This window comes from Carassius carassius, chromosome 7 (genome assembly GCF_963082965.1).
Source record: "Carassius carassius chromosome 7, fCarCar2.1, whole genome shotgun sequence".
Classification (NCBI taxonomy): Eukaryota; Metazoa; Chordata; class Actinopteri; order Cypriniformes; family Cyprinidae; genus Carassius; species Carassius carassius.
The window spans coordinates 16,827,954-16,839,066 of record NC_081761.1 but is presented as its reverse complement, the minus strand read 5'-3'; positions in this window follow the sequence as shown (position 1 = coordinate 16,839,066).

Here is an 11,113-nt window from a genome sequence, read left to right as displayed (position 1 = left end):
GTCACTCCACCACTTGGCCAGGCGGCTCACCTCGCTCCTGTAGTTTGTCTCATCTTTGTTGCTTATAAGACCCACCACAGTCGTGTCAGCTGCAAACTTAATAAAGAGGTTGGAGTTGTGTGCAGCCATGGGTCAGCAGAGTGAAGAGGAGGGGGCTCAGCACACATCCTTGGGCAGCCCCAGTGTTCAGTGTGATGGTGCTGGATGTGTTGCTGCCGACCCATACTGCCTGAGGTCTTCCAGTCAGAAAGTCCAACAGCCAGTTGCACAGCGAAGTGTTGAGCCCCAGCTGGATCAGTTTGTAAATGAGCTGTTGAGGGATGATTGTGTTGAATGCTGAACTGAAGTCAATGAACAGCATTCTGACATATAAGTCCTTTTTGTCCAGATGTGTGAGTGCTGAGTGGATGGCAGTGGCGTTGGCATCATCTGACGACCGATTGGACCGATATGCAAACTGGAAGTGGTCCAGGGAGGGGGAAGGGCAGACTTGATGTGGTGCATAACTAGCTATTCAAAGCACTTCATGAGGATGGGAGTAAGTGCAACAGGACGGTAGACATTGAAGCAGGATGGAGATGGCTTCTTCGGAACTGGAATGATGGTGGTGGTTTTGAAGCATGTGGGAACAACAGCCTGACTCAGTGAGATGTTGAAAATGTCTGTGAAGACATCAGTGAGTTCTGCCATATAGTCTCTCAGTATGCGACCAGGGATGTTGTCAGGATCCGGAGCTTTGCGTGCATTGATCCTGCTGAAGGATCTCCTCACGCTGTCTGGGGTCAGCGTCATCACCTGGTCGCCGGGAGGAGGTGGAGTCTTTTGTGCAGTGGTGCTGTTTTGTTGCTCAATGCTAGCGAAGAAGGTGTTCAGTTCATTCAGCAGAGAGATGTTGTTGTCACAGGTCCGTGGTGGGGGCTTGTAGCCCGTAATGGTCTGTACCCCCTGCCACAGGTTCCTAGTGTCTCTTCTGTTGCTGAATTGATGAGCTATCCTCCTGGAGTGCTGTCTCTTAGCCTCTCTGATGCTGCGGGACAGGTTGGCCCTGGCTGTTCTCAGGCCCACCTCATCTCCAGCTCTGAAGGCAGCGTTCCGTGTCTTCAGGAGTCTGTAGAACTGCAGTGACAGTCTCTGAGTACTCCTGGAGGTCAGTGGTGTTATTGCATGTGGCAGCCTGCTTAAACATGTCCCAGTCAGTTGTGTTGAAGCAATCTTGAAGAACCTCTGATGATCCTTCTGGACATACTTTAATCTGTTTGTGAACTGGTTTGGCGACTTTAATGAGCGGTCTTGTATGCAGGCATTAGCATGACAGTGATGTGGTCTGAGGGTCCGAGGTGGGGGAGGGCTTTGTAAGCTCCTCTCTGTGTGGTATAAACAAAGTCCAAAATGTTTTTACCTCGTGTTGGAAAGTTAATTTGTTGGTGTATTTTTGGAAACACACTCTTTTAGTCAGCATGGTTGAAATCCGCAACTATGATGAGAAAAGCATCTGGGTTGGCTGTCTGCTGCTCACTGATGTGCTGCTACAGTTCATTTAGTGCGTCGTTCCTGTTGCTGATGATGTTGATCGGGGGAATGTACACCGAAATAAGCAGTATAGCAGTATATTCCCTCGGCAGAGAGAACAGCCGGCACTTAATAATCATAAACTCCACCAGGGGTGAGCAGTGTTTGCTGATCACAACAGTATCGCGGTACCACGCGTCATTGATGTTAACACAAAGCCTGCCGCCGCGGGTTTATCCTCCCGCGATGAGAGCTCTGTTCGCTCGATAGCAAGTCAGCTGGTCGAGCTGAATAGCGAACGTAGTAGAGTCTCTGATTTGAACGTAGTAAGTTGAACGTAGTAATCAAATGTAGTCCAGATTATTGTCCAACGAGCGTATGTTAGCCAGGATAGATGGCTTGTGTGGGTTAGCCATTAGCCTAGATTCATGGCTAACCCTTCCCTCATGTTTGAAGGAAGCGATGCTTGAAGTGTATAAATACATACACACTTACTGAGTGGAGCCCAATGAACCAAGATCTAACCATTTCAAGAAAGGGAAATGAAGCTGAGCGTGTAACCATTACCGTACAGGATTTCAGAAAGCGCGCAAAGTTTTGCGTGTACACTTACCACTTACGTGGATTTTAGAAAGTGCACAAAGTGTTCAACGTGCACACTTATCCATGTGGTTTTCAGAAAGTACACAGAGAATACGCTGAAACCAATGGATGCAACAAGAAAACGGCCTCTTGCTTTTCTTTTTGATCTCTGCATGGAGATCAGGCAGAAATGGAAGGCTCACTTGAACTGGAGGGCTATGGTCAGAAAGGCAACGCTCGTCGAGGCTGCCTCACGGCGTCACCTTGTTAGTGCATTTCCATGGCAAGTCCAACTTTGCCGTGGCACGATCCATAACCTCCAACAGCTATATATTTCTTCACGGCTCGGTGAAACACACCAATTTGAAAAACGAATGGAATGCATAGTTGATATAAAAAACTGGATGACGAGTAATTTCTTACTGCTAAATTCTGAAAAAAACAGGTGTTAATTATAGGACCTAAAAACTCTGCTTGTAATAACCTAGAACACTGTCTTAGACTTGATGGTTGCTCTGTCAATTCTTCGTCATCAGTTAGGAACCTAGGTGTGCTATTTGATCGCAATCTTTCCTTAGAAAGCCACGTTTCTAGCATTTGTAAAACTGCATTTTATATATATTCTCAAAAATATATCTAAATTATGGCCTATGCTCTCAATGTCAAATGCAGAAATTTTAATCCATGCATTTATGACCTCAAGGCTAGATTATTGTAATGCTTTATTGGGTGGTTGTTCTGCACGCTTAGTAAACAAACTACAGCTAGTCCAAAATGCAGTCGCAAGAGTTCTTACTAGAACCAGGAAGTATGACCATATTAGCCCGGTCCTGTCAACACTGCACTGGCTCCCTATCAAACATCGTATAGATTTTAAAATATTGCTTATTACTTATAAAGCCCTGAATGGTTTAGCACCTCAGTATTTGAATGAGCTCCTTTTACATTATAATCCTCTACGTCCGCTACGTTCTCAAAACTCAGGCAATTTGATAATACTAAGAAAATCAAAATCAACTGCGGGCAGCAGATCCTTTTCCTATTTGGCGCCTAAACTCTGGAATAACCTAACTAACATTGTTCGGGAGGCAGACACACTCTTGCAGTTTAAATCTAGATTAAAGACCCATCTCTTTAACCTGGCTTACACATAACATACTAATATGCTTTTAATATCCAAATCCGTTAAAGGATTTTTAGGCTGCATTAATTAGGTAAACCGGAACCGGGAACACTTCACATAACACCCTATGTACTTGCTACATCATTAGAAGAATGGCATCTACGCTAATATTTGTCTGTTTCTCTCTTATTCCGGGGTCACCGTAGCCACCAGATCCAGTCTGTATCCAGATCAGAGGGTAACTGCAGTCACCCGGATCCAGTATGTATCCAGACCAGATGGTGGATCAGCACCTAGAAAGGACCTCTATTGCCCTGAAAGACAGCGGAGACCAGGACAACTAGAGCCCCAGATACAGATCCCCTGTAAAGACCTTGTCTCAGAGGACCACCAGGACAAGACCACAGGAAACAGATGATTCTTCTGCACAATCTGACCTTGCTGCAGCCTGGAATTGAACTACTGGTTTCGTCTGGTCAGAGGAGAACTGGCCCCCCAACTGAGCCTGCTTTCTCCCAAGGTTTTTTTCTCCATTCTGTCACCGATGGAGTTTCGGTTCCTTGCCACTGTCGCCTCTGGCTTGCTTAGTTGGGGTCACTTCATCTACAGCGATATTGTTGACTTTCAAATAAATGCACAGACACTATTTAACTGAACAGTGATGACATCACTGCGAGTCCTGAACTGCGGGAAGCAGAAGGGTGCCCTTTTTCCTTTTTTTTCATTGGAAAGAGAGACGAACGAGAGCAGAGCTTTTTCATGGAAAAATGCTCACAATGCACGCAGATTGCCTCCTCAAAGACATTGCATGCGTGCTCTTCACCCAAACAAATGACGAGGAAGTAGGGTATCTCTCCCACTGTGGTTCCTTTTGCAGCCTATAAGAGTACCTGAGTTCTCTATGGACCTGGTCAAGTTCGTCTTGAGTGTTGTCCAGCTTTTCCAGGTCCTTTAAGGCTGCCTTTTCCAGCTGCTTTACTTATTCAGCAGCTGTCAGAGCCTTTTGAAGTCTGCTGGTTTCCTCCTGTAACTCCATTCTGATGGGATCCTTGTGGGATCTGTGAGATTTGTGATCTGTTTCAGACCCATGAAGACATTAGTCAGGAAAATTATGGTCTTGGTGATCTATTTGTAGTCATAACTCTGGCTTGAGTCATGAGTCAGGAGTACCCTTGTTGTGGTGCAGTAGGTTGTCTGCAGTAGACGGGTGTTCCTCACACCGCCTGGCCAGTCATTTTTTATTTGGCGTCTGGGCAGTTAGACTGAGTATCTGCAACATTTTGGCAAACTCATGTAAAGAATAAGCGCGAGAGACTGTGGAGCTAGGTTTTACAGCTAGGTTTTGCCAGGTGTGGTTAGCTTGTGAAGTATTCTGTTATTATCTTAGCTGTGGATAGCAGAATGCTAAGATAGGTTTGGGCCAGCATATCTTTGCTGAAAGGGGCATAAGCAGAGTTCTAATAGATGACTTAAGACTGTTTTTATTGTCAAATTATCACTTAAACTTACTGATAGTTCACAACAGACTCAATATCTGAGTGTAACCCTTTCGAATTTAACATTCAGAGTTTTCCTTTATTTCTAGTCCTAAAGTATATTTATTTGTAACTACAGTTGATTTATATACCTTAAAAGGAAGTTTCTGTGTTTTAGGCGCAGTACTGTCATTAACCTCTAGATGGCGGTTAACGCTGTGTCATGTTGAGAGTCAACGTATGTTGAAAATCAGATGAAGAAGCCTGCTGAATATGTACGCACGAGGTTAGCGTGTAGCAGCAAAAAGACGATCTAATTTTCATTTGTTTTTCAGTTCAATGTGCATATTCTTTTATAAAGAGTAACATTAGTCATTGAGGTCGTTTATTTACCCAGTTGCTGAGGAAAACAACTGGTCAAAGCTTTTGTTTACTGGGTTTTCTTTTACACGAACTCTGATGAGTTTTGCTTATGCATTACTTTAACTTCCAAATTGATATCCCTTTTTCTTTATATGTGTCCTAAAGCCAATCAGAGTTATATATTATGTTTTAGAATGTATTTTTGTATGTTTAAGAGGTAAAATGGATACTGAGTCAAGTCTGTCCGTGTATAATGCTAGTTTAACTGTTTAGTTAAATTATTTTATTTTCTACAAGTGTTATAAATGCAGCAAATGATAAAATAAATGTTGTACAACTAACAAAATATTGAAATGAGAGATATATATATTGCATATTGGAATACTTTTATGCGTTTAAGCTGTTTATTTGCACTTATATTGTCACGTGTTGAATTAACACTGGTAATAACGGACATTTTGTGCAGCTAATATAAAAATGTCGGTGTAAAAATTGTTTATATTGAGAAAAATGTTTAATGTGACTGCATTGTTTTATGCAGATTGGTTTTTTTGAATGCTGATTCAATTTGAGTGATCTACCATTTGAACCGCGAGCCAGACCCTGATCTACCATTCAAAGAATCATCGTGGTCCATCACGGATGCACACAAGAGAGCTAAGCACATCCATACTACCCGGGTAGCAACACACAAGGCCTTTACACACAAATACATTGAAGCTCTTTACACACAAAGACATTGAAGCTCTTTACACACACACATGACCATTGGAGCTTAACATATGGACATTTGAGTTTTTTCATATGGACATTTGAGCACTTTATATTCTACAAAGGATCCAGAACAAATTGAGACTGTGTTTTATTTTGTTTTATTTCATTTTATTTAATTTTTGGTATTTACATTCAACTACGGGTTTGATATGAATCATTTTGTTGTTGGTTCATAGTGTTGAGTGGAAACCAGACAAAGAGTCAACTGTGAGAATACTGTTTACATTGAATGTGAATTATTGTAAATAAATTGCCGGCTGGTAATTACTCACAATTGATTTGGTCCACCCTTTTACTTTTAAATCCTCCCAGAGCCGAACCTAGGCTGAATATAACTTCTGTAGAGTAACTAACATAGAATACTACATTCGTCGTCCCTGTTACATCCCTTTTTGTGGCGAGCCAGCCAGGAGGATTTTTATTTATTAGCCGGTTACAAGCATATTGAGAGAGTAGTGAAATTCAAAGTTTTATTTTCGGACGTCATTTTTTTGGAAAATTAGCACAATGAGTATGTCTGACATTGAGAAGTCCTACAATGTGAAAGCACGACATTCGTTATGTGTGTTAGGCATTACTGTAAATGACACAGATGATGATATTATTACTACTTTTGAGAGTTTAGGGGTCATTGTGAAAGTAGTGAGAGTAGCCGCCTCTACTGAGCAGACGGTACAGCCCATCATCATAGTCGAGTTTGATACACACACTCCTGTCACACTTCTTGAGCCTAAGTTTCCCCTAGAAATTAAGAGTGTGCGAAACCCAGCAGTTACATGGTATGCAGATAGTGTCAAAGTGCTAGCACAGCCCTTAGCACAGTCCCTTACCCAAGCACAAAGTTCATCCGTGGAGTCAAGTGATGACAGTGATAATGCTGTTCCCGAAGACGTCTCTTCTGATAGCAGTGCCTTTATTCCAAAGAGGTATCTAATAAGACAACCACTTAGGAAGCCAAAATCAAAGTCAAGTGCCCGTAGCTCAGACACCAAGCCTGATCCTGCTGTGAGGAAAAAAACACCAAAGCCTGCCTTTAACACATTTACCAATGATGACATAAACCCTCCTGAGATTCAGCGCATTGTTGTTGAGCATGTCATTAAAAATGCTGCTTTTTCTGCACAGACACACTCCAAGTGGCTGCGTTCCTTCTCAGGAAAAGTGCCTAAACCCCCAGGTGAAGCTGACTTTGATACCTGGTGTCTCCATGTTGACCTTCTGTTGCAGGATTCTCTTCCAATAGATATCCAGCGAAGGAAAATCTTAGAAAGCCTCTTGCCACCAGCTTCAGATGTGGTTAAGCAGCTTGGTTCTACAGCTCCTCCTAGAGACTAGGTGAAGCTTCTAGACTCTGCATACGGCTTAGTTGAAGATGGTGATGAAATCTTCGCTCGTTTCCTGAACACCAACCAAGATCCTGGTGAGAAAGCATCTGATTACTTACAAAGACTGCAAACACTGCTTAGTACTGCGGTTAGGAGAAATGGTGTAAAGCAATCATCTGCAGATCGTCAGTTGTTGAAACAATTTCAGCGTGGCTGCTGGGACCATTCATTAATACTTACCCTTCAGCTGGAAGCCAAAGCCAAGACACCACCTGACTTTGCAGAGCTTTTGTTGCTGCTCAGAACTGAGGAAGACAGACGTGCAGCAAAACTGGACAGAATGCAATGACACTTAGGCAGTTCAAAGCACAAAGCTGCAATTCACAAACAATCTGTTGTTGACATGTCTTCTTACAGTGACTCAAGTGTGTTGCAGACCTACATTTCAGAAACCGAGGCTTTGAGAAAACAGGTGGCTGATCTCCAGATGCAGCTTAGATCATCCAAATCTGAGAAAAAGAAGAAACATGAGTCCAAATTGACAGAATACCCAAACACGATGACACCTAAAGTGGAGATGCAAGCTCAACAGGTAACAGCTAAAACACCAAAACCCTGGTTTTGTTTCAGATGTGGTGAAGATGGCCACATAGCTAGGACGTGTGAAGGTTCCATCAACAAAGCGCTTGTGGACCGAAAGTACAAAGAGCTCAAAGTGAAACAAGATGAATGGAAAGTGAAAAACGGAGTGCCGTTAAACTGGACGGGGTTTCAGTAACGGGACATACTGGGGCCCATAGCAGCAAAGAATGTTCCAACGAATTGAATCAAAGAGAAGCAAGATGTCAAGCTCACTCAAGTCTTCCTTCTCATGAAAGTGAGTTAATCTCTGGCATAATTGGTCCTAAATGCACAGCCGAAATCATCATTGAGGGACAAGTTTGCAACTCTCTTCTTGATTCAGGGTCACAAGTAACCACTGTGTCCAAGTCCTTTTATGATACACATCTGTCATCCTCTCCAATCCTCTCTCTTGATGATCTTATTGAAGTTGAAGGAGCTGGGGGTCAGACTGTACCATACTTGGGCTATACTGAAGTTAGCATACATTTCCCAGAGAGAATTGCTGGAAAAGCTGAAACTGTTTCCACTCTTGCACTTGTCATACCTGACTACAAATTCAATGCTGAAGTCCCAGTACTGGTTGGCACCAACACCCTTGACATATTGTTTAAATCCTGTGTTGCAAACGACAGCAGTTATGCTGCTCCCAAGGACAAATTCCAACATGCACCCCTTTTGAAAACTCTGTTGCGCAGATACATGCTGGGACAAAGCGATGGTAAAGTGGGCCAAGTCAAACTACAGGGTCAGAAATGTGTCACTATTCCAGCGGGTCAAAAGATGGTCCTGGATGGGTACGCTAGGAATGTGGCAACGGTTGCTGATGCTCCCCTTGTAGTAGAGCCATCCACTCACTCCAGTCTCCCTGGTGGTCTACTTTTGTGTAGTTACGTCCTGACCAGCCCCAGACGTACTTCATTTAAAGTCCCCATTATCCTACAGAATGAAACAGCACACGAAATCACACTCCCTGCTAACTGTTGTTTAGCTGAGCTCTATGCTCCATCAGCTCTGTCCTCACTAAGGGATACCTCAGCTAAAGAGAAAAAACCAAGTGTTGTGCCTTCCACTATTAAAGTCGGTTGCAATGCAGCATGTTCCACCAATCCTGAAAATAAGATCACATTCGACTTCACAGACTCATCTCTCTCAGAAGAGTGGAAAGATAGAATCACGACCAGGCTCAACTCCATTCCTGAAGTATTTGCAATGGGTGACCTTGACTATGGGCACACTTCAGCTGTCAAGCACAGAATTCGACTTTCAGATCCAACCCCTTTTAAGCAGAGAGTGAGGCCTATCCATCCCTCAGATTATGAAGCTGTTAGGTTTCATCTCCAGGAGCTTAAAGATGCAAACATAATTCGTGAGTCGGAAAGTCCTTTCGCTTCGCCAATAGTTGTTGTAAAGAAGAAGAACGGTACTATCCGCCTGTGTGTAGACTACAGAAAACTAAATAGTCAGACGATCAAAGATGCCTACGCACTGCCTAACATTGAGGAAACGTTTTCTGCATTGACAGGATCTAAATGGTTCTCTGTCATGGATCTTAAGTCAGGTTACTATCAGGTAGAGGTTGAAGAGGAGGATAAGTACAAGACGGCATTCGTAACACCTATGGGATTCTGGGAATTTAATAGGATGCCTCAGGGAGTGACTAATGCACCTAGTACATTTCAGCGTGTCATGGAAAAGTGTATGGGCACCTTGCATCTCAAAGAAGTCCTTGTATTTCTCGACGATCTCATCGTTTTCTCTAAAAGCCTGGAGGAACATGAAGAATGCCTGACGAAAGTCCTGAACCAGCTGAAAGAGTTTGGCTTAAAACTATCTCCAAGCAAATGCCATTTTTTCATGAAATCTGTGAAATATCTGGGACATATTGTTTCGGAGAAAGGCGTAGAAACAGACCCTGAGAAAATCTCTGCACTCACCACCTGGCCAAAGCCGACAAATATCAGTGAGCTAAAGTCCTTTCTGGGTTTCACTGGGTATTATCGGAGGTTTGTCAGAGACTACTCCAAAATTGCCAAACCATTGAATGCACTAACAGTTGGCTATTGTCCACCTCGAAGGAATGCAAAGGGTTTTAAGCCTGCCTCCAATTCTGATTTCAAGAAACCTTTTGGTGGTAGATGGACGCCTGAGTGTGACACCGCATTCCAGACACTAATTCAAAATCTCACTACAGCCCCTGTGTTAGGATTTGCAAATCCAAAACTGCCGTATATCTTACATACTGATGCCAGCCTCCATGGACTTGGAGCTGCCTTGTATCAGGAACAAGATGGTCACATGAGGGTAATTTCATTTGCCAGCAGAGGATTGTCCAACTGTGAAAAGCGCTATCCCACCCACAAGCTGGAATTCTTAGCCTTAAAGTGGGCAGTGACGGATAAGTTTTACGACTATCTGTATGGAGTCGAGTTTACCATCATGACCGACAATAATCCTCTCACATATATATTGACGTCTGCCAAGCTTGACGCTGCAGGACATCGATGGCTTGCAACTCTGTCTACTTTCAATTTCAGCATTAAATACAGAGCTGGAAAGAAAAACCAAGATGCTGACGGTCTTTCCAGGCGACCACATGAGCTGGTCAATCCTGATAACAGCGCCCAGGTCGAAGATGACCGCATCAGTCAGTTCATCTCCCGGTTTCTGAATGAAGAAAATGGGATTTCCTTTCCTAAGGAAGCAGTGGAAGCTGTTTGTCAAAAGCATCAACTGTATGGACGCACTGCGGCAGACAAAGATACCAATTTACCTGTTGCTCTGGAGTGTCTTGCCATTGATGTCAATGCCATCCCAGTTGAATTCTCCCAAGCTGAATTTCTTCATGGTTCCAGTACCCTTCCTAGGATGTCGCAACAGGATTGGGCTGCAGAGCAAGCAAATGATCCTGTCATTAGCAGAATAACTCACCTCTTGAACACTGGCAAACGTCTTTCTTACCGTGTCAGACAGCAAGAAAACCGAGAGGTCCAACTCATGCTTCGACTGATTCACCAACTTGTAGTTCTCGATGGAGTCCTCTACAGGAAGCGTATGAATAGAGGAGAGCCCTTCTATCAGCTAGTTCTACCACAGAAGTATAAGGAAGTTGTCTTGGAAGTTTTGCACGACTCAGTAGGTCATATGGGAGTGGAGCGGACTTTGGATTTAGTTCGTACACGTTTCTATTGGCCAAGGATGTCATTGGATGTCGAAAACAAAGTCAGTACCTGTGAAAGGTGTGTCAGAAGAAAGGCAAAAGCAGAAAAAGCATTTCCCCTTGTTAACATCGAAACAAGCCGACCTTTAGAACTAGTCTGCATGGACTACCTTTCTCTTGA